Source organism: Canis aureus, chromosome 17 (genome assembly GCF_053574225.1).
Source record: "Canis aureus isolate CA01 chromosome 17, VMU_Caureus_v.1.0, whole genome shotgun sequence".
Lineage (NCBI taxonomy): Eukaryota > Metazoa > Chordata > Mammalia > Carnivora > Canidae > Canis > Canis aureus.
Genome location: NC_135627.1, coordinates 50,550,803 through 50,575,810, shown reverse-complemented (window position 1 = coordinate 50,575,810; position 25,008 = coordinate 50,550,803). Strand labels below are relative to the sequence as shown.

Sequence of the window (25,008 nt, the reverse complement as noted above, 5' to 3'; positions counted from 1 at the left end):
TTAGGTATATGATACCTTTTAAGAAAGGAAAAGCAAAGGGATGTACAATCAAGAGTTCTAACCAGTTGATAAACTTTGACCTCAAGGCAAATTTCCCCAGGATGCCAAAATTGAATTCTTTTATTCTTGTCTCTTTAATGAAGTTACTGAAGAGTAGACATCTCAGGTTCTTCCTCCAGATGCCATGGTTCCTGTTCATAAACTTTTCACATTTCTACTATTGGCTAAAATGATACCTACTGCAAAAATTAAACCCAACTGACAGGAACCACGATTAGATGAATCCTCTTTGTTGTTTTCTAGTAGAACATTTGTTGGACCTTTCTATAAGGTTAAAAAGCATCCGAGAATGAAATGAAGTGGTCCAACCTGTTTTGATAATGACTATAGAATGGTTATGATTGCATTTAAATTTACATAAACATGAATATATTAAGCTAGCAGACAAGAATTTTACAACTGGAGAAAATTGAAATAAAGCTGGAATACACTTAATTATCTAAATTACTATCGATATCTATCATTACAAAGTACCAACAGCAGTATAATTTTGTCCTAAGCCTCTAAACACTCAACAAAAGAACAAGACTGCATATATTCCTATAACCCCCAGTGGAGGTATTGAGATTACACATGCTTTCACTAATTTAAAGAGGGACTTTCACACTGGGATGCATTAAAAAGAGAACATTTAAATAAAAGGCAATTTGCTTTGCCTATAATTGAATTCCCCTTGCTGTTATTGCTAATTATTGACAATATTTGTGATTGACTAAGAAGCTTTTGCATTCAGAGACAAAATTATTTTTCTGCTGGATCTTAGAAGACAGTGGCTGTCTTTGCATTATCACAGACTGTTTCCATGGAAATGATTGTGATTTGAGAAACGTATCAGCAACATGCAAAAAATTGCTCTGTTCAGAGAATTCCCTTCCCTTCACTGCTCTGGGCATTGTACAGTCTTGCATAGTAAGTACATGATAATGACTTCTCACATTTATATAATGTGCCTTTGTTTTACAAAGTACTACACAATAGATAGAACATGGTATATACAACTATAAAGGAAGAAGTAGAAAAGTACATTGAAGAGAGTGAAATGGAATTATTTGTTTTAGGACAACTTTACAATTAGGATTTTTGAAAAGATATTTGTAATAGTGATCTCAATAAGAAAATGTCTAATCATTGTTTTATTTCAAAGCACATTTCTTGTTCCTGGGGCTATTACTGTTTCCCTTTTTTGCCATTTATTATTTCGTATATGAATAGACAGACTATTATTCCACTTACCTGGTAAGGCAAACATCTTCTCTGCCCAGATTATTAGAAGAGGCTCTCCTACCGTCAATATTATTCAGTGCAATTTGGAGAAGATTTTTAAGTTTCTCCAAAAACTCTGTGCCATGGAGAATTTGGCCTAGGGTAGCCTTACATATTAGAACACTAATGCACACAGATCTTACTTGGAAGAAGAGGTAATGGAAAAAATAAATGGATAAGTGAGAAAGTCAGAGATTAGATATCCTTAACAACTTCGGTTTCTTAACTTTAATACCTAGAAGGTAAGATAGTCCTTCCCTTTTCATTTTTTTAGACAATCTTTTTTTTTTAAGATTTTATTTATTTATTCATGATAGAGAGAGAGAGAGAGAGAGAGGCAGAGACACAGGCAGAGGGAGAAGCAGGCTCCATGCAGGGAGCCTGATGTGGGACTCGATCCCGGGACTCCAGGATCATGCCCTGGGCCAAAGGCAGGCGCTGAACTGCTGAGCCACCCAGGGATCCCATCTTTCCCTTTTCAGCTGAGTTCCACAAGTGGATTTATTTTTTAACCTTGCAAGTATGGAAATTGTATTTCAAACTGAAATAGATATGAGTATGGGATAGCAAATAGCATGTAGACAAAATAAATTTAAAAAGCAGAATTAGATAGGAAGTAGTAGTGGGGGCCAATTGGAATTCTTCTGCTTGGGAACTAAATCTGAGAGTCTGTGATGTACAGAAGTGAGATAGCTCATTATATCCTGTGGCTCTTAGAATTCATACTGGGTACCTGATTGGGGGATTCCACTTTAATGTTACCAGGCATACTTGGAAGTAAACACAGACAGGGACAAAATTTATATATAAACTCCACAGGGAAGCCCTTTTGTACTCATGGTCAATTTCTGTGCCTAATTCAAATTTGCTGACATACCAGGTATTTTTAATTAGTATTTTTGGGTGTTTTTGCAAAACTACACACTCTGATAATTAGAATGTCAATATTTGGAGGAATAGGATGATTTGAAGAATTGCGTGGCACTCTCCAGTATACTGCCAACCCTAATTAACCATTAGTGAAGAAATAGTGCGATTACCTCCTCATACAGTGCAGGACTAGAGTTGTTGTTCAGTTAAGGTTTATTTTTCCAAGTAGTGTTTGGGAGAGAAGATACTTTATTGCAAGGTTGTAATGTTGCAGTGCCTCCAGGGATGATTATCAGTTAATCTGTAGCCCTTTGCAGCAGCCTATCCTCTCCACCCTCGTCCCAAGACACACTCTTGTCTTTATTCCAGCCCTAGAAAGATATTATGGGAACAGATGATTCCCCCAAACCTTGACCAGGGGAGAATTTATTTTAATAAAACAACAGTGAAATAATTACAAGAACTCAAGGTAGACACTACTTATTAAAAACACTAGAATAAAAAAAGGGCTATCTGAAGAATGAAAAATGTCAAAAAGGAGGTAGAGAGAGGGGTTTTAATTCCAAAATAACTACAACCAAAGAAGAGTAGGATTATGACTCTCTGATTAGAAGGTGAGAGTGCTGGCTAAGCCCCATGAGTATATGTTACCAAAAATAGCACTGAGAAAAGCTATAGTCTTACCAGCTAAAGTTACAAAGGCTAAAGAACAAGGCAGTGGTAACTTCTGGAAATTGAAGTGAAATCAAGATAGCATGAGGCCTGAAGAAGAAATGAGATCTAAATTCAGTGCATAATTCAAACTCCAACAAAAAAAATATACATTAAAAAATGTTAAATAAATTCAGTCCATAAATTGACCCAAATCCATGGCTGACAGCTAAACTACATGTGAGTAGCAGGGGCTTCACTACTCACATGTAGGAGACCCATTGAAAAATCAAAATGTCAGAAAACATTTGATTATTGAAAAGTAGGCCTGCACAGAGCTTTATCTGTGAGTTTAGTGCTTTTCTAAATCATTATATTCCCCAACACTATATAGCCTGAGTGGGAGAATGGTGAATCCTGGTAACTGGAGGTGTTAAAGTACAGAGAATAGATAAAATTTTGGAGTTATGGAGAGTGCTAGAAGCAAGGAAACCATAGAAAATGTATATTACATCTCTACCTAAATCTTTGGTTGACTACCATATTTTGAGACTGAGAGAAATTCAAGCTAAGACAGCAGCAGTAGGAAACCATAAAAATGGAGTTATCAGCAGCTGCACGTAGTGAAAGACACTCCATTTGCAGTTTGAATCAGGTAAGTCCACTACCTACTAGAATTATTGTTTTAACTAGAATAATAACAATAGAGTTGCTAAAAATAATAAGATGTTTAATATTCAATCAAAAGTTATAAGAAATGGAGAATGAACAACTAAAATCAAGAATGAAAAATATTAAATTTGAAATCAAAGGGTTGAAAGAAGTGAATAAATAGCAGTTTGGTAGACATAGAACAACTATAGCAATAAGTACATAAATTACAAAATTTTCTAAATCCAATCGCAGAGGTTTTTAGACTGGTTTTAAAAAACAAGAATCAAATACTTGTTATAGAAGACACATTTTAAATGTAGAAATAGATTGAAAATAGGTGGTTAGTCAAGAATATACTATGCAAATATGAAGCATAGGATAATTGAAGTGGTTATATAAATATCAGATACAGTAGACTTCAAGGGAAGGAGTATTAAAGAATGACATATCCTGATGATGAAAGGGGCAATACATCAAAAATACATAATAATTATAAATATTCACATAATGAACAGCTTCAAAATATAGAAAACAGAGACTGATGGGAGAATAAGGGAGAAATAGGCAAATTTTAAGTGAATTTTGGATATTTCAATGTATTTCACTCAGTAATTGACCAAATAAAAATATAATAAGCAGGAAATCTGAATGAACTTCTTAACCACTATACTCAACTATACCCAACAACTGCAAAATACACATTCCTTTTTTACACATTATTTCTGAAAACACATGGAACCAAGATAGACAATATTATCTGCTATAAAGCAAATCACAGTGGACTTCAGAAGATTAAAACCTCACAGAATATGTTCCTACCACAATGGTATTAATCTAGAACTTCCTCTTGCGTATTTTTGCTCCCTTCCTTTTTCCCCTCCATCTCTCTCACATACTCTAGAAAACTCCAAAATAATTAAAAAGTTACACTCTAAATAGCCTTTAGGTATTTATATATATTTATGAAATAAAAATAAGTTACAGCAAATGAAAACTCAACATAAAACTTATGGGATGCAGTTAAAGCTTGTTTAATGGGAAATTTATATAATCAAATATGCATAAGAAAACTTGGAAAGAATCTCAATCAATGGTTTAGTCTTGCACCTTAAAACTAGGAATAGAAAAGCAAATGAAATCCAAATTAAACAAAAGAAAGGAAATACTGCAATACTGCAGAAAACTAAGAACTAGATGAGAAAATAGCATCTAGGTCTTTGAAAAGATCAATAAAATCTAAAAACTTTCAAACAGACATAGGAAAAAATATGAGGGAGAGAGGGAGGGAAAGAGAATGAAAGCACAGATTACTAATGTCAGGATGATAGGAAAGAAATAGGGAAAACCAACATAGAAACTATATGCATTAAAAATATAATGTGGGGATATTATGAAAAATTTATTGCTAATAACCCTCAAAAAAACTTAAATGGACAAACTTTAAATGCTCATTCAAGAATAAATAGATAACATGAATAGCCATACTATTATAAAATAAATTGAAGTCATTTTTAATAACCACACACAAACTGCCTTTACTGGTGATTTTTAGAATATATTTAAAGAAGAAATAGTATCATTTATACATGAACTCATCCAGAAATTAGAAGAGAAAAGCATATATACTCACACATCTGATAAGGTCAGCTCACAAAATCGTAGATAAGAGAAATATATTATAAGAAAAGAAAAATACAGGCATATATACCACATAAACACAGACAAAAACTCATTTAAAATCTTAGCAAATTGAATCTAGTGATTAACCAAATGTGTAATATATCATGACCTAATGAATTTCACCCCAGAAACACAAAAGCAGTTTAATGTTCCATAATCAATGTAATTCCCAATACAAACAGAATAAAAAACAGTACATATAACCATCTCAGTATATCCAGAGAAATATATACAATTCAATAGCACTTCATGATGAAAATCTCCAGCAAGATTATCTGAGAAGGGAACTTCCTGAAGCTAACAAAGTGTTTCTATGAAATCACTATAGGTGATACCATGATACCACACTTAAATAGTGGAAGACTAAAAAAAAAAAAAAAAAAAAAAAAAAAAAAAAAAGGTGGAAGACTAAAAGATCCCACCTAAATTCAGGAATCAGACAAAGATAGCTAATCTCTGTGTTTCCTCTTAGCATTGTGCTAGAAGTTCTAGTCTGTGCAATAGGGAAAGAAAAAATGGTATATAGATGGAAAAGAAAGAAGAAAATCTCCATTGACAAATGACAGAGCCATACCTTCAGACTATAGAATAGGGGTGCCTGGGTGCTCAGTCGGTTAACATCTGATTCTTGATTTAGGCTCAGGTCATGATCTCAGGGTGATGAGATTGAGCCCCATGTTGGGTTCTGGGTTCAATGAGGAAGCCTGCTGGAGATTCTCTCTCTCCCTCTCCCTCTGCCCCTTCTCCTGATCTCACATGAATGCTCTCTCAAATCTAAAAGAGAAATCTATAGGTTATTAAAAAATAACAAATACTTATAGAAATTATATTAATATAACAAATACTTATAGAAATAAAAAAATGTATTTAGCAAGGTTGTAGGATTCAGATCAATAAAAAAGATTCAGATCAATATTCAAAAATTTTATTTTAATTCTTGTCAAAAAGCAAATGAAAAATATCATTTATAATAGCATGAAATATTGAATACATAAGCATAAGTTGTACCAAAATATGTAAGGATATTATATGTACTGAATATTACAAAAAATTGCTGAGAGAAAATACAATATTGGATGACTCAATATGGATAAGTTGTTATGACCATCCCAATAGATCTATAAAGTCAGTGAAATCTCAAAATCTCAACAGGCATTTTTATAAAAGTTGACAAAGTGATGATAAAGTTCAAATATAAATGCAAAGAACATAAAATACCAAAAGCATTGCTGAAAAAGAAGAAAATATTGGAGAGCATTCATGACCTGATTTCAAGACTTTATATAATCTGTAATAAGGACTTGTTTTGGTGTAAGGTTTGATGTATTGTTCAATGAAACAGATAATCAAGAAATAGATCTCCACATATCCAGCTGTGTGGTCAGCAATGTGTCAGTGAAGCTTGATTATTACTAATGCATATAAAAACATCAATTCAAAATGGGCTATAGACTTATGTGAGACATAATATTATGTAATATTTAGGCAAAGATTGATAAACCACGAAAGAAAAAGTAGCTTAATTGGATTTTATTTGAATTAAATATTTTTTATATTATATAAACACAGTTAATAAAAAGACAATTCAAGCCACAGACCAGGAGAATATTTTCCAAAACATGTCAGAAACAGATCTAGCCAGAAGATACATAAACTATTCTTTCAGCTTATTAAGAGAATGCAAACGATCTAATTAAAAAGAAAGTGACAGATGATTTAGACAGTTTATCAAAATATATGAATAACAGTTATTTCAAGATGTTCAATATTATTAGTGTTTTCTGTGGACTGAATGTATCTTCCCAAAATCCATGTGCTGAAGTCCTAATCCCCGTTGTGATGGCATTTGGAAGTTGGAAGGCAGGTCATGGAGGGGTGGAGCCCTCATGGGTAGGATTAGTGATCTTGTAGGAAGAAACATGACAGAGAGACCATCTTTTTCTCCACCATTTGAGGATACAGCTAGGAGGCAGCTGTTTGTAAACCAGGGACAGGTCATTTACCAGACATCAAATCTGCTGGTACCTACACCTGAGACTTCTCCAGAACTGTGAGAAATACTTATTGAAACTACCTAGACTACAGTAGTTGTTATAGTAGCCTGCAGGAATACTGCTATCATGGATGCTGCACACTGAAATCACAGTAAGTTACTACTACACATTCACTAAGAACGGCCAAAATGTAAAAGTGTGACAATTCCAACTGTTGGCACAGAATTGGAGCAACTGGCAATGCCATGTATGGCTGGTAAGAAAGCAGAATGGTTCAACCACTTTTGAAATCATTTGACAGCTTCAAAAATTGTATTTCTAGATATCTCCTCAAGAGAAATTGAGAACACATCCAAACAGACTTGCATGTGTATTTGTAGCAGCATTATTGATAATTGCCAAGAACTAAAAAGAATTCGCTCATTGAGTGGTAAATGCACGAATAGAAATATATTTATACAATGGAATACTACCAGCAATAAAAGGAACACCAAATTGTACAGCTTAAATGGTTGGATTTTTTTTTTCCTCCTTCTACTGTGATTTCATTTATTATCTTAAAATTCACCATCTTTTTTTTAAGAGGTTTTTTTTTAAAATATTTTATTGATTTATTCATGAGAGACACAGAGAGAGGCAGAGAGAGAAGCAGGCTCCATGCAGGGAGCCTGATGCCTGACTTGATTCCAAGACTCCAGGATCACGTCTTGGGGTGAAGGCAGGTGCTCAACTGATGAGCCACCCAGGCATCCCTAAAATTCACTATCTTCAGGTGTATAACTCAGTGGCTTTATTATATTCACAATGTTGTACAAAATCAAAACCATCTGACTCTAGAATATTTTCATCACCACAAAAAGAAAGCTGCCCATTCCTCCCACTTTGACATATCCAGCAACAGCTAAACTACTTCTTGAAACTTTAGAAAAAATTATTTAAAGATTTTATTATTCATTCATGAGAGAGACAGAGAGACGCAGAGACACAGGCAGAGGGAGAAGCAGGCTCCATGCAGGAAGCCCGATGCAGGACTCAATCCCAGGACTCCAGGATCACACCCTGAGCCAAAGGCAGACACTCAACCAGAAATTTGATTATTCTGGATAGTTCATTTAAATACAATCATTCAATATGTGACCTTTTATATCTGGCTTCTTTCCCTTCGCTTAATGTTTTTGAGGTACATATATGCTTATAAGCATGTATTAGCACTTCATTCCTTTTTATGGATGGATAGTATATGTTTAATGTATATACCACAGTTCGTTCGTTCATTCATTCATTCATTCATTCATATATGGCATTTGGGTTTCCACTTTTTAGCAATTCCAAATAATGCTGCCATGGACATTAGTGCCTAAGTTCTGTATGGGCATATGTTTTCAAGTATATTGGGTATATATATATATAGGAATGGGAAATGTTGGGTTATATAATAATGGCAACCTATTTTCCATAGTATCAGCACTATTTTACATTCAGTCTAGCAATTTGTGAGGGTGTTCCATTTACTCTCTATCCTCACCATTTCTTCTTGTTGTTATTATTATTGTAGCCTTATGGGTGTGAAGTATCTCACTGAGGCTTAGATTTGCATTTGACTAAGGTCAAATGATACTGAGCTCTTCATGTGGTCTTCTGTCATTTGAATATCTTCCTGGGAGAAATGTCTAGTCAAACCCTTTGTCTATTTTTAATTAATTAATTTTTTTTGCTTTTGAATTATACCAGTTCTTTATACATTCTGAATATTGGATCTTTATTGTATGCATTATTGACAAATATTTTCTCTCATCCTGTGGGCTGACTTTTCACTTGTTGATAGTATCCTTAGAAGTTAAAAAAAAAAAAAAAAAGGATGCCTGGGTGCTCAGTGGTCCAGCATCTGTCTTTGGCTCAGGTTAAGATCCCCAAGGTCCCCACAGGGAGCCTGCTTCTCCCTCTGCCTATGTCTCTGCCTCTCTCTGTGTCTCTCATGAATAAAGTAATAAAATATTTAAAAAATAAGTAAAAAAAAAATCCATACATTGTTACCTTTGTTAAGTGTGAAGGGAATCATTTCCATTTTTCTCCCTCCTAGAAATTTGACATTTATTCCAGGGATGGCTCTGAGAGGAAAGTTGAGATAGACAGATAGATCGATTGATTGATCTTTCTGTAATCTATATGCACATATTTTATTCCTAATGGGTGGAATTTACAGCAATCAGATTTTACCAAAAACAAATTTCATTGCTAATATAGAGAATAAAGGCACTAATTCTGTTTTATACCTTATTATCTTCAAGTGACTTAATCTTTCCTGCATGACAAAAAGTTCACATTCCAAGTCTAGGGTTTTTTTTAGACCTAGTATCAGTGTAACTCTCTCTTTCACTCGTCTATCTCTCTCTCTCTTCTATAGTAGACTTATCTTTAACTGTGTTTAAGATGAGGATAGATTAATTTACTTGAAATTTCAATTGCATTGCCATTTCTTTGCTAACATATATGCTATACATATACACACTAATATATATACATATAATCTATATTCTTGATGGAGATTAGAATACTAGTTGCTCTTTTAGATAGCAGAATGGTAAAATCTTGATGTAACTAAAAAAAGATGGACTAACAAATAGCTCTTTAATTGGTCCTATGACAATTGGTCCTATGCCACTCTGAATATAACTGATTCAAACATTTACCCCCTTTTTAGAGAAGACATGCGTGTGCACACGCATGTGAGTGAAAAATAGATATGTATTAGAAATATAAACATATATATTAGAAAAATATCTAAAACTGTATGCATCAGTGACACATCACAGCCAAGTAGGTATATCACATTGTTTTTGATCAGTTGGACATCACTGGCTAACTTATCCATCTGCTTTACTCTCCAGGCCTAAATTTACTGATATTAAATCTGGAATGGAAACTAGATGGAAATCTGATAGAAATTTGTGGTAATGAAAGAGTGAATGACTTCCACAGCTATGGCCAGGCGGGCCGGCAGGCAGAGCGGGGCCTGGGGCCTGGGGCTGTAGGGCTGTCCCTGGTGCAGCCGCTCCTGAGGTGTGAGAGGGGCTGTGGCTTTTGTGCAGCGCGAGTATGTTGGTGTCGGGGGGTGGTATGGAAATTGTTAATCTTGTATAAAGCAACTCAATAAATTGTTTCAAGGTTTCCAAAAAAAAAAAAGGGGGGGGGGTGTAATTTAGCCGTAAGTTTGGTTAAAATGAATCATTGTGTTTAACATTGAAGTGAAAAACATAATTTATTAGCATATTGTATGAACTTGAGCTGAGAGATAAAGAAAAGTTGAAGCCAAGAAGAGGGAAACCATAAAATGAACCATGCTCAAGAAGAGTGGACAGAGAATCCCCTCTGTCATGACTATTAATATCTAATAGGCTACAACTGGGGATATATTTGTGTCATTAAAAGAGCTGGTTTACAACCAATTAGGAATCCGTTACAATCCTAATTCCAAGACGTAGAGAGGCAGTATGATATTAAAAATGTTTTTAACTTTTTTTTTATTTATTATAACTTTGAAAATGCTTTCCCCAAGATTTTTTGGATGAATAGAGGAGCTTTTAATATGTAGTGAGTGGTACATAAATGTTATTTAACCAGTAAGTTGGATGTCACTTTGCCTTCATTAAATAATACATCTGTTAGTTTATATTGTGTCATGTCTAAACATTTTAGATACCTTACACAATTATTAGCTTGGAAAATATGCTTCTAATAATTAGATCTTGGGTTATGGAAATAAAAAAAGAACAGCTAATTTATACGATTTCTATTGAAAGGGGATTGAGAATTAATGATTTTTTTCCCTATGAGTACACTACAACATTTAATAGAATCCATTAATTGTGGAGAACAACTATAGATACCATAGATAGTTAATATATAGTAAAGTAATAATTTGCTAGGCTACCATCTAGAAAAAATGAATTCATTTCTGAAAAAAAAAAATACTAGAATTGGAAGGAGAATAAATATTCCAGTAATCAAAAAAGGGAAATTCACCTCATCCCATGTCCAACCCTATGGTTCAACCTTCAAAAAGTCTCAGACTCAGGCAGTTTTACAGGTAAGTTTTAACAATTTTTCTTTTGAGTATAGTTGGCGCACAATGTTACATTAATTTCAGATATACAACATAGTGATTCAGCTTCTCTATGTTATGCTGTGCTCACCACAAGTGTAGCTACCATTGTCACCATACAACACTATTACAGACTCATTGACTATATTCCTTATGCTGTAACTTCTGTTCCTATGACTCATTCCAGGATTAGAAGCCTGTATTGCCCACTCCACCTTACCCATTTTGCCCATCCCCCACCCCCTCCCCTCTGGCAACAATTGGCTTGTTCTCTGTACTTATAGATGTGGTTCTGATTTTTGCTTATTCATTTGTTTTATTAGATTACACACATACGCAAAACATATGATTGAACAGTTTTTCAAAAGAAAAGGTTAACTTTCTTGTATGAGTGGTTCTTTCTTTTTTAAGATTTATTTAGGGTGCCTGGGTGGCTCAGTTGGCTAAGCATCTGCCTTCCACTCAAGTCCTGATCCCAGGGTCCTGCGATTGAGTCCTGGGTCCGGCTTCTGTTCAGTGAGGAGTCTGCTTCTCCCTCTACCTCTCCGTCCTGTTCCTGCTCTCTCTCTCTCTCCCTCTCTCTCTCTTTCTCTCATTCTTAAATAAATAAATAAATAATCTTTAAAAAAAAAAAACAAAAAGATTTATTTGTTTTAGAGCACAAGAGAGCATGTGTGAGCAGAGGGTGGGGAGAGGGAGTAGGAGAAGGAGAGAATCTCAAGTAGAAACAGTACTGTCCGTGGAGCCTGAAGTGAGACTCCATCTACCTACCCTGAGATCATGACTGGAAGATATACTCCATAATCTAGAAATGAAGAAGGAAGTTCCTTAATTTATTAAAGGCTATATACCCAAATTTACAGCCAAAATCAAGAAACTTTAGCACATCTTCATTTTAAATTGGAAAGAAAAAAAATAAATAAAAATAAAATAAAATAAATAAATTGGAAAGAAGACAATGATGTCTGCTATTGTTACTGCCTTTTAAGATGGAACTGTGAATATGGTGAATGCTATAAGGCCAGAAAACAATTGTGCAATGTTTGGAAGGGATAAATCTATCATTTTTCAGGTGCTATAATCAACTACAAAGAAAATCCAGCAGACCCAACAAATTATTAGAATAATCTATTTCAGTAAACTTATTGAATATGAAAATATGAAATGAAACTTCAAATATCAATGAACTTATTGAATATGAAAGTAATAGCTTTCACTCAGGAATGGTAGCACCAATAACACCAAAATGAGATAAAGTACCATTCTGATAGTAACCACAAAAAACAAAACAAAAAAAAAAAAAAAAAGGTTTCTAAGAATTAACCAAGAATTCCAAAAGTATTCATAGAAATAATTAAGTTTATTACTGATACTAAGATTAAAATTAAGAAGGAGGTTCACAGTCAACATGGTAGAAGTATTTCACCTGGGTTTTTAGAGGTATCCAACAAAATCTACAATTTTGGGTTTAATAAAGGTACACAATGAGTTAGGGCATGTTTTTAAAAGAAGAGCCAAGAGAATAGGACTTATCTTACTATACCTTAAAACATACTACAAGCCATTGCCATAAAAATCAGTATTGGCATCATAATGGATTAACCAGTATACAGAATATAGAGCTAAAAAATAGAGCTACATACATACAAGAGGTTGAAATATGGTTATACTGCAAAGCAATGGAGAAAAGACAGCTTATTTGTTCAACGTCCGGAAAATTGTTTGCCATGGAGAATAAAGCTTAATCCCAGTTTTACCACATATAAAGGTGAATGTTAAATGGATTAAGATAATAAAAACCTAATTGAAGAAAGTGGTGAAAACTATCTTAATGACCTAGGCTTGGAAGATGTCTTTAGCAGGACTCCAAAAGCACAAACTGGATTTGAAGATAATGCATTTTACTCCATCCAAACTAAAAATGTGTCACTTCATTAAATTTACAGATGTATAATATATTCTGATAACATATTTCCATGTCTACAACAGGTCAGTATCTAGATTGCAAAGGGAGCTCTGGCAAATAAAAAATACAGTCACTATAGAGTAGCAGTAAAGCATGGAAAGTGCTTTGAACAGGGATGTGAATCTGCAGAAGGTGCTCAAAGACTAGGAACTTACTAATAATAATCAGAAATGCAAATTAAGCAGTCACGCATATCCATGAGTCACAAAAATTGGAAAGAGAGTTCGCAGAATTTATTTTCAAGGATGTGTAGAGAAACTCGGTAGCTCTCATTGTAAATGCAAATAATATCCACATGCTTCTAAGTGATATGTCAGTATTTACTGAAACGAAGAATGTCTATTCCTTATGGCATAGCAGTTCCTTTCCTGGATGTGTGCATATGACTATGTGTAGGCAGAAAATTATACTGCTTTTTATAACTCTTAAAAATTCATTATATATTTACAATGATCCCACAAGTCTCTAAAAAGATAGGATTATATTCATCTTTATATTGTCTCTGACTGCTAGGTTTCAGAATTTGTGATGTTGACCACTAAGTTATATACTACTAAAATGTGGAATAATATGTGGCAGTTAAAAGCAAAAACTTAAGTTACAATAGTTTGGAAAGAGCTTATAGATAGCGTTCAATGAATCCACTGAGAGAGAAAAAGAAATGTAAGCAAGGAATGAAATTGGAAAAGAATACTATATAAGAAAGAATAAATAACGCTATATGCTATGCAAAGATGTCTACATATTTAAAATAGTAACTTAAATACATGAGAGTGGTCTTCATCAGGGAGAAATGGAAAATAACAAAAAGTAAAACAAGGCATGGCATCAACAGCTGGTGCAAGTATTTATGCTGTGAACTGAGAATACAGTTATGTGTGTGTGTGTCACAGCCATGAAATTTGAAGAAAAAAAATCATAATACAAATGTTGATCATTCTGAATTTCACAAAATATTATTGTCATATAAATGTTAGCTTTTCTAGAAATTTTTTATTATGTTTTTGTCTTATTAAATAAGTTATTCTGAACATTCACAGAAGCGATCTTACTAATTCCCCGAATTCAAATTCTTTAGGCAAAGGGAAAGGTTTTTGAATCACATCACTATGTGCGATTTATCTGCGTTATCTCTTATTACCATCTGTGCATTTTAAATAATATCAAGAGAGACATTTAGTAGGTATGGAACTTATTTCGAATTAGTTTAGATTTAGTGTTTTGATTCTTAATATTTTATTATGTGGTAAGTGCTGTCTACTGTGTAAGAACAGGATTTTTTTTGTTTTGTTTCTTTTTTTTGTTTTTTTGGGGGTGGGAAAGGCATAAACAGATTTTTGAAGTTAAAAAGTTTTTTTTTTTTTATCACATTAGTCTCTGGAGAGGAGAAAGTGGCATCTCTGTTTTATAAGGGATATAGGAAGCAATTGGCTTTATTTTATTTTATTTTATTTTTTTTGCAATTGGCTTTAATAGTGCAAGCTGCACATTAAGAGGCAGAAGACTATTAAGTGTTAGGTGTTATATTTATGTAAAACACTTTCTAGGTGGTTCTTAAACTATTTTGTGTGAGCTACTGCATATTTCAAATTTGCCTTTATTCAATTTCCTTCACTTTTAGTGGCTGAATATAACGCTAATGAAAGAGAGAAAATGAAACTGGAACTTACAAATCTCTAAATAAAACCTTAATATTTGTTTTGTTTTAAGCTGTACCCACCGGAAAAGATGCACAAACCATCACAGAAACCTGGATGAGAAAGTTCCACACTTCCCGGATGGGCAAAGTTCTTTGATTCATCTTTATTCTTTTTTTTCTTACTAAAATAAGCTGTGTTCTAAATATTTTTCAGAAAATTTAAAATATAAATGCAATAAAATGGCCCATATTCCCATCAACCAGGTAAAACCGGAGATACAGAAACTTGTGTAAAACTAAGGGCACTCTGAGTGACAGTTTGTAATATGCTTCTCTGACATTATTTTTTAACACATTTTACATCTGAGTAGCGTGCTAAAAAAATCCTTTCAGATGGAAATGCCTTCAGTTATTCAAGAGGGTCCTATAGGCTGATTAAACTTGTATTGAGAATTGCTGTTGTCAATTACATGCTGAGAAGCATTTAAACACAATTAATTCAGCAAATTAGCCCTTCTTTGCCTTTTATTTTAGGTATGCATTTTGTCAAGAGTATATCATGGAATTTTGATCCCTCCCCCCATTCTAAGAGTCTGTGTTTTTATTATAGCTTTTAGAATTAATTTATGGTTATCAGGGAAATGGGTATGTTTGTCCATTATGATTGCTTTCTGCTTTCTCTTATTTCCTAGTTGCCTCCTTTTATTATTTTTTATTTTTTATTTATTTTTATATTTTCCTCCTTGTAATGTATTGATTTGGCAGGTAAATATCTATGCTTTTTCCACTAGTGGTTGCCTTCAAATGTTTAGAAAAACACATCTTTGTTTTTCTAATTATAAACGACAGCATATATCCTCAAGATTTTAATGTTTAGCTTCTTCCAACTTTCCCTCAATTTATAGTTTTTACTGACATAATTTACACTTAGACTCAGACTGTTGTTATAAAATTTTATTGCTGTTACATATTACCTATCCTAAGGCAGTTTTCTTTCTAATTTGCATTAAGTTATAACCAAAATAGTAATATTTTAAAAATACAACTCTAATATTTCCAGAGTTTCTTTGTTGTCTATCATCATGGTCTTATATCTGTACTTTCCTGTTCTTGTAGTCTTTAATTATTCAATCTCTAAATATATTTTAAGCATATATATGGGTGGTGGTCTTTCTTATCCCTTTATATCTGTGGCTGTCTTGATCTAGTTATTAGAGAAAAAGACAACATCCTAGAGAATTCTTGATATTTTCTTCTCTTTCTTAAAGTCATATCTTCATACATCTTGAAACATTCAAAGTAAGCAAGTCATTTAAATTTTTTGATGAAAAAATAAATAAAAATAAAATTTTTGATGAATCATTAAATAAATTTCTCTTCTCCTTGGATTTGTATGTCTTTCTACTATAGTTTTGTTTTGTTTTTTATCTTGATACATATTTGCCTCTTGATCAGTTTCTCCTGATACTGAGTAAACTCATTCAATTTGTCTGCAGCTTCAGTTATTTCTTCAACGTTGGACAATAGTTTGTGTGTGTGTGTGTGTGTGTGTGTGTGTATGTTCTGTATTTTCTTTAATTATATTTTCCTTTGTTTTTAGCTTTTAAACTCTAAAATTTCAATTATTAGTACATTGGAAATCCTGGATATACTGTGTCTGCCCATCTTCTTTTTCGTATGTTCACAGACCTCCTCAGTTCTGGGTGAATTCCTTGAGCAGGTGATGTGGCTCACTGTTCTGTGTATATTTCATTGTCTATAACATAGTTTAAGTCATAACTGTAATTCCATCTTTACCATTCTTCCCTGATTTTGAATCAGTCCCTCACCGTCACTATGCAGAAGTTTTGCAGACCCAAGGCAGCATTTCCTGGAACATTGTGCAGTACAACCTGTTTCAGAGAGTGACATTTCTCTTGATTCTTCTGATTGTGCAGCGCCGCCTCTTCCACCTTGTATCTTTTCACAGGTCTGATGATTTTCACTGCTTGCTCATTTCTGCATGTTGCAATCACCCATGCCAAAAAGGCATCAGGACTCTGCTGGCTTGTAGCCCCAGACAAGATGAATTTTGACAGTGTAGACTTTGTGCTACTCATCTGATGTGAAGGATCCCCTACTGAACTGCTTATTCTATCACTTTCAGAAGAAGTTTTGATAAGTGACTTTCTCTGCATTTTACACAACCTCCATAATGGAAAGTCTTAACATCGCCCTGGCATTCATTCATGCTCTGCTGTCTCCCTTTCAGGTTAAGAAGTAGCTATGAGGCTTTATCAAGATTCCTTCTGCTTACTCTCCAAGCTCTTTAATGAAACGAGTTTGCTCTTTCATCCTTACTTCAATTCAGTTTGTACCTAATTTGGCAGAAGTGCCTTAAGGTCTATGAAATATGAACTGTAAGGTATTCTTCTAACTTTTCAGCATTGATACAAGCCCTCTCCCAATTTTGTATATCATTGCCCACACCTATAGGGTTTAAGAGACACATGTGGTGGGTGCAAAAGGTTACTTGCCTATGGTCGCATGACCTCACGTTTGCCTAAATCTGCCATTGATTTGTAAACTGACAAGCAAAACTCCTTGTTATTGGATATCAAGCAGGTGTGATGAAAGATAGGATTAAGCAGTCACAGAATTTCAGATCTGCTCATGTATGCGGCTCTACTCAGCAAATACAGCTTGCTTTCTTGTGGTGAGGATAAGCTCACATATTTTATTAGTTGTGATTTGCCCTTGTTGGTTGTCTTTAGCGACTGCCAAAAGTCAATTTAGGAAGACACTCTGTATTGACACCAAGATAAAGCCTTTGCAAATCAAGTCAAACTGTGGAATATCCCCAGCACTGTGCATTTCAAACCCTCTCCTTTCTCCAGAGATTTGTTTGGTGGGCCTCTGTACCACAGCCCTTTGAAGACAAGCCCTGATACCATCAGTGACTAATGATCAGTCCTTGCATTGGGAGCTGAAGAAAGTACCCCAGATTCAAGCCTGCTTTCCCTAATTAAAAGTGGTTAATAACTCTTTTATTGAAACTAGATTAAATTCTTATTTGGGAAAGTTAATTTAAAGTATGACCTGTCAGCTCCGTGGCACTTCTATCCAGTCTCATCTCCACACAAATTGAAGGAGAGTGAATTGTGTTTTAATATTCTCCAAAAGGACAGAGTGAGGAAAAGAATTATAAAGTAGAGGATCGAGCAAAGTGGTTGCTTTCACTTGATTTGCAGAGAAATCCTATATAACGAAGCCAAACAATACAATTTTCTGAATTTGCGTAGGTACGTTACTCTAAAGATGCTGCTGTGACAGCCCTAGGCAAATTATTCTTTTATACTAAAACTGCTGAATGGGCACCTTCTCTTGCACACCTGTTTTTAGCAGCACCCATCTGGTTTGAATCCTTCTCTCCAGGCTTACTAAAGGCTATTCAGTGCACACAATCTCTGGCCTTAGACTCCTGTCCTTCCATAATAACATTCAACTCTGTAAGGGGATCATTCAAATTAGAGTCTATGTATGGCTAGATGCATAACCCTCTCCGAGATTCTGAGTCCCTCTTTGTGAGAGCAGCATATGGGGGATATTTCTGGATGGGGAGGCAGAGCACAGTCCTGGGAGTCAAGAAGCGTGGCAGAGAGACAGCACAGACGACAACGACTGTGACCTCAGAACCTTTGAGAACAAGCACAATAAGCGATGCTCCTAGCTTTGTCTACACAAACCCCTGTGAAAACGGTCAAGACAACACAGCTCTCTCTACAGAAATGAGAATTATCATGTAAAGAAGAAAAAACAAGTCTGCCTAAGTCATTGCTTGGCTTCTTGTATCAATGAGAGAAGAGTACAATCTTCAAATTGTTCCTTTTTATTCTTTTTCTTGTTCTTTTCTATTAACTAGATGCTGAACTCTTTTTAAAATAGAAAGTTATACCTTTTGAAAGCTTTCATGAAATTTTTCATGAATAAAATGTTTCCATTAAGATATTCATAGAAATTGACACTATAATTCTACATAGCCCCACGTATTTCTTATTTGTACAATGAGTCTATATTTCTGTTATCCTGCCTCTCATTTCAAATACACTTTCCTAGAATTCCCAGGTTTTTTTTTTTTTTTGAGTTATAAGTACTCTTTGTGTTACCAAAAGTCTCCCACTATTGTTTTTTGACTGAAAAGCCACTTTTCTTGTGATAGTTTTTATTTTCTCTAATGTGTTTTTAATTTTGTTGGTATATTTTCATTAACTTATTTTCATGTAAATTATCTGTCTACAGAGCTTAATTACCTGGGAAAATATTCAATCTACTTGATCAGTTCTTGTTTTACATTAAATAAAAATTTTCTGCCTTTTTATACTTAGAGGTTTTTAAGAAATCCACTCTCTTTTTCAGGCATCTATGTTCTGTATTCCCTAACCAGAGCTTATTAAATGTCTACACTGGCACCTAGAAGATGTCATTTTAATATTTTATTTTTTTCATTTTTTTACTGTAGTTTGGAAGTTTTCTGAGATTTTAATGATGAGAATGTTTCCTGCTTTATTTGTTCTCTTGTTACCACTTTGCTCTTACTGAGAGCATATTAAGATGGTAAAGAAAGATACATCGGATCATGACATATGAATGTGTTTCTAATGTTTACCTATTTTATATTCTCCTGATACAGGCCTCTTTGATGTAAAAATGTTCATTAGAATTTTAACCTAACTTTTCAGGTTCTCATGATGATTTTTATTCAAGGTTTGATAGCCATTATTTGTTTTTATATTATTCTAGAGTTTGTCTTCATTTCCTAATTTATAACCATGAGATCATAATTTTTGATTACATAACTGCTCATAATTATGAAGCTTGATAACACTAATTTGTGTCATTTTCATTTTTCTTCTTACTAGCTCACTTTCTTTGGGACATTTTGCTCAATGAATGATTGAAAATGAGTGGTGTCTGCTTGAATACATGTATATATTTTCTGAGTGTAGAGCTTCATGACTGTCAGGCCAGAACCACTTTTGAGGAAGACTATTTGAGGAAGCTATTTGAGTTCTTTATCCTCACTGTAAAATTCTTACAATTTCTCTCTTTTTATCCCCAACCCCTTTATTTATTTTTTGTAGTACTGTTTTGTTCAATACCTTTATTTATTTTTTTTATTTACTTATTTTTAAAGATTTTATTTATTTATTTGACAGAGATATCAAGAAAAGAGCATGAGTAGAGGGGAGAGGGAGAAGGGAGCCTAAGGTGGGGCTCAATCCCAGGACCTGGGATCATGACCTGAGCCAAAGGCAGACACTTAACTGAGCCACCCAGCTGCTCCAAATATCCTTAATTCTTTAATATGGAATCATGAATTTCTAGTGTAAATTCATTTTTTTCCACTTAAATCTCAGTCATAGAACTACTATTTTTGTAGGAAACGACCAACATTTCCAAAAGTTACCAAGTGATACTACCTGGTTATATCATGTTTTACCTCACAGTTAGTGATAGCCCATTTGTTAAAATGAAGGGTTATATTTTACCACAGGTAGTAACTTATTTATGGGGTTATACATATAATTACCAAAGTAAAGAATACTTAGAATTTATACATATTTTATTGATGTATGAAATGAATATCTGTCTCTTTGTTATATTTCTCATTATAACATCCTTACCAATAAAGTGTTTTCTGTTAATTAGACATTTTTGACACCTTTCATATGGAATATCAATGACCACCTTTCTTAGGAACTGTTATTATAGCCACAGTGATGTATCAATAAGACCTAACTTTTATAAATGAATTAAATTTAAAACTATTTTCCTGTGCTTCTTCCATGTAATGTCTTTTTATTTAGCTGATAGCCTCAAATATAGTTATGCCAGTTTCGCTAGAATTGTTTCCAAGAATGTATGCTTATTTTATATTAGAAAGGCTTATTTTGGTGGCACCTGGGTGGCTCAGTTGGTTAAGTTTCTGCCTTCAGTTCAGGTCATGATCCCAGGGTCCTGGGATGGAGGCCCATGTTGGGCTCCTGGCTCAGTGGGAAGCCTGCTTCACCCTTTGCCTCCCCTCCCTGCTCGTGTCTTCTCTCTCAAATTATTTTTTTTAAAGGCTCGTTTTCTTCCTGTGGGCTATTCAGACCTCAGGCATCATTGGAACTAGATTTAGGACACCAGGTAACCTTCCACTATGAGTGACCCTTTGCCCATTTTTAGCTAATGAATTATGAAAGACAACAACATGAACAAAGAACATGAGGAAAACTGACAACTGATAAATCTTCAACTCTGTAATGTTGTATTTCTGTCCTGAGATGAGTCTGTTCAACCTAACACATGCTCCATCAATAGGACCTGTGCCTTGACCTGCCTTTTCAGTGGGTGGTGATAGATTTGCACTGTTCCATCAGAACTCTATCATTCAAGCCCCTATGTAACTGACAGCAAATGTTTCACGGCTTCTGATTTGGGTTAGGGGTGAAGTCTGTGGTCTTGGAGCACTACCAGAGTAAGTGGTCCACTCTGGATCCTAAAGCATGGCCTCATTATCACTCCACTGTAATAAACTGAGCTGCCAAGTTGCTGAAGCACTGGTGTCTCCAGAAATCCTGTTATGGCTCTTTGATTTACTTTTTATGGTATTTGAGATTTTTGAGTAACCCGAATACTCCTTTCTTGTTGTGACCTCATTTTTTTTTTTTCACTCAGGGCTGTCTTTTTCTTTATGTTGCTCCGGTGAGTCAGACAGCTTCTCCAAAAAAAAAAAAAAATTTTTAACAGGCTGATTCAAATGGCTTCAATAAGAGTTCTTCCTGTCTATAGAATTCTGCTCAGCAAAAGAGCAAATCTGGTGCTAGTCTTGGAGGCATAGTCTACCTCCGAATTAGAACCTTGATTGGCATAGCTTCAGTTTGGGATTTATATGTGACTGTCAGAGGTGAACATTTTTGGCTAAGTAAATAAGCCCTACATCAGGACAATTATGGATCGAGACTGTTACTTTTTCAGGAAATCAGGTGGGAGCAAAGTGAACTGGATGTCTGTACGGCATATAAGAAAAATATGCAAGTTCATTAGCATTTGCAAATTCCAAGTAGAGAGATAAGTCACAGTTCAGTAGAGCCTTTTAATCAGAATCCTATTACCTGCAAGGAATTATTACATATGCACTTGCATTTTCAGAGGACAAGAACAAGAAAATAAAAAACCACCAGTGAGCTAGACAGGACATTTTCTTCTAGTTGGTTACATATTTAGCACAAGAAGGAACACCCGCCATCCAGCACATTTTAGGTCCTTGCGTGAAGCTCCTCTGCTAACATCTTGTTAGCAAAGTGTAAATCACATGACCAAAACTGAAGTCAAAGGCTCTCATTATAATCATTTCTTACATATTACTATTCTGGTATCCTGGTCCTTTATGTTTCTGTAATTTTCTCCAATACAGTATTATTTAACAAGTCCAGAATGACTATGATATAGAAAAATTTCAAAAAGAATCATTTAATATGTTAAGTTTGTGTTTGGCTCAGGTGATTTTTGCTGCCTTTAAAAATATGTAATCATTGTTCCAAACCTTAAGGATGTATACAATTTCTTATCTTTGGTGACCTTATTACATTTTAGTAGGGAATTAGAAAAGCAAACACTATAAATTAATGCTTTAAGTATTATGACAGAAAGCTGTATAGAAAGGAAGGGGAAATAGTCCGTGCTTACCTCCTAGAAGAGATAGTGCCTAATAAAAATGAGAAAAACTCCTGGGAACAAAGCTGCATGTAATGATATACCTCTTGACAGGGAAGTGGCATAGACGGATGTGTAGAGGGATGAGAAGATGAAAACATTGTGTTTGAGGGGCTTGAAAATAGTAGAATACTCAAGACCTTGTGTACACACTTTAATGATACATCAGGAAGCTGGGGAGATAGAGATGAAAAGGCTCTTGGCTTGCCATGATATGGAGTGTTTTTTTTTTTTTTTTATTCCAAAGGGAATAGAAGTCATTAAAGCAAGAAGCTCATAATCAGATTTACATTATATAAAGATTGTTCTGAAGAAGTATACAGATTAAAGCCCTGGTGGAAAGAGAAATATCACCTTGAAGGAAGGCTCAATACTTCAAAGATGGAGGGAGAGAAGAAGAAGGAGGGAAAGGAAGAGTTGGGGTGGAGAAAAAGAGGAAGAGAGGCATAGGTATAATATATTTATGAATGGAAATACTCTACCTATCATTGCTGAATTACTAATAATAAATGCAGTACCTGGCACATAATTGCTCAGTAAGAGTTTGTTGACTGTATCTTACATAGTTTGAGGTAGCAATATAATTTCATTTTTTCCCATGTGAACATAATTTGTCCTGGTATCATTTCTGGAATTGTCCTGAGTGATCTACAAAGTCACTTGTGTCCTATATTATTTTTCTTCATATTATTTCATATTTCACCGGTCTCATTCTATTATCCATGTCTCTTATCTTTTTTTTTGACAAAAGATATATTTTCCATATTTGTGTGTCTCTATGCTGAAACCTGAGTCATTTCTAAAGATATTTTTCATTTTTTTAAATGATGTATTTATTCATGAGAGACACAGAGAAAGAGAGAGGCAGAGACAGAGGCCAAAGGAGAAGCAAACTCCTCGCAGGAGCGGGGTGCGGGACTTGATCCCGGCAACCAGGATAGGATCATGATCTGAGCAGAAGGCAGCTGCCCAACCGCTGAGCCACTCAAGCATCCATATTTTTCATTTTTTTAAACATGCATTCATTTCAGTTCCTCCCACCCCCCTGCCTTTTGGTCACTATTTTCAATAATTTACTGAAAAAGCCCACTGCAGTTAACTAATTCTTTTATTATCCATATCCAGTCTGCTGTTTAATTTGTTCATTGAATATTTTAATTTGTTATTTTTATTCAAAAAAAAATTTTAAAATATTTTATTGAGAAAGAGAGCATAAGCAGGGGGAGGGTCAGAGAGAGGGAGGGAGCAGCAACCTTCCCACTGAGCAGAGAGCGTCACTTGGGACATCATCCCAGGATCCCAAGGTCGTGACCTGAGCCGAAGGCAGATGCTTAGCAGGCTGAACAACTCATGTATCCCATATTTTCAATTATTTTTCAAGTTCTATTGTATTCTTTTCCAGTTCTGCCCATTTGTTTCTGAAATTATGTTTATGCCTGATCATTATAATTTTGTGAGCCCATATTTTTATGCTTTTATTATTTTCTCAAAAAATATTTTATTTGAGAGAGTGAGCATGGGGGGAAGGGGCAGAGAAAGAGAGAGAGAGAGAGAGAATTTCAAGCAGACTCCACGCAGAGCACAGAGCCTGTTGTGGGGCTTGATCTCATGACCCTGTTTCATGACCTGAGCCAAAATCAAGAGTGGATGTCTAACCAACTGAGACACCTGGTGCCCCTATGTGTTTAGATATCATTTTATACTCTTCCTAAAAACATTAATATCTGAATTTCTAGAAAATCTTAATCAGTTTTCTTCCCTTGATGCTCACTCATGGTGATTAATCCTTCTGTATTTGTTGATTCTTTCATTTGAGCTCATAGCTTGGACACCTCTTCCACTGGAAATCTGAGGACCAAGATTTTTCCTCTGTTGTAAGTGAAGAATATATTGCACTTGAGAGGCCACTTTTAGTTCCCTTCCAAATTTAAAACTTGCTGCTGTACCAAAATGTAGCATTGAGCTATGGTAGTAATCATGATAGGCATTTGTCCTCAGAATAATGCAAGGTCTAGTTTCAGCTCACTTTTTGTTTTGTTTTGTTTATTTGTTTCCATTTTTAACACTTCTCTGAAACTGCTTTCAGAACAGATGACCTCCTGACTGTCACTTTGTCTTTCTTTGACTTAACCTCTTGGCAAAATTTGTTAGTTCTATAACCCCTCCTCCAACTCCATCTCAAAATATTCTCTTGCCATGGCTTCTATGACATTGCCCTTTTTTATTTTCCTTATGCCTTTCTAGCCACTTCCCAGTCTCATCTGGATCTTTTCCCTATGATTCCTAGTCCTTGGATATTGCTGTATTTAAGATCCTCTCCTTTATTCTTCCTATACATGATATCAAACTCATTCAAAACTATTAAATTGATGTCAGCAATTCTCATCTTTAT

At 34.6% G+C, this 25,008-nt stretch overlaps 2 long non-coding RNA genes across 10 annotated transcripts in view; both read left to right on the top strand.

The window, feature by feature from the left end:
• The window catches only part of LOC144287966 (uncharacterized), an 846,727-nt gene that overhangs the window by 465,163 nt on the left and 356,556 nt on the right, over positions 1 to 25,008 (top strand). The gene's annotated exons all lie outside the window — the stretch shown is intronic.
• Positions 848 to 23,152, top strand: LOC144287964 (uncharacterized). Its single transcript, XR_013355873.1, has 3 exons — positions 848 to 969; positions 14,951 to 15,143; positions 22,864 to 23,152. It is a non-coding gene; the product is annotated as an uncharacterized LOC144287964 (long non-coding RNA).